Raw genomic sequence first — 298 nt, 5'->3', positions numbered from 1 at the left:
CACCCCTGGGGCAGTTCTATGCCGACGGCCTAGCCGTCGGCATAGTTTCAAACTAAGCCGACGGCCAGGCCGTCGGCATAGACCTGCCACGTGGCAGCAACTGGGCTCTCCTGGGGCAGGGCTATAGGCCATCGGCATAGCCCTGCCACATGTCAGCCACTGGGAGCTCACGCCAGCTCTATGCCGACGGCCTAGCCGTCGGCATAGTTTCTGTCTGTTTTTTTTCTTTTTCCTGTTTTGTTTCAGCTCAATTCATTTGAATATATACAGCATATATAAGGATCATACAACAATATAT

The sequence above is a fragment of the Triticum aestivum genome, chromosome 1D (genome assembly GCF_018294505.1).
Source record: "Triticum aestivum cultivar Chinese Spring chromosome 1D, IWGSC CS RefSeq v2.1, whole genome shotgun sequence".
NCBI lineage: Eukaryota > Viridiplantae > Streptophyta > Magnoliopsida > Poales > Poaceae > Triticum > Triticum aestivum.
This window is presented reverse-complemented; position numbering follows the sequence as displayed.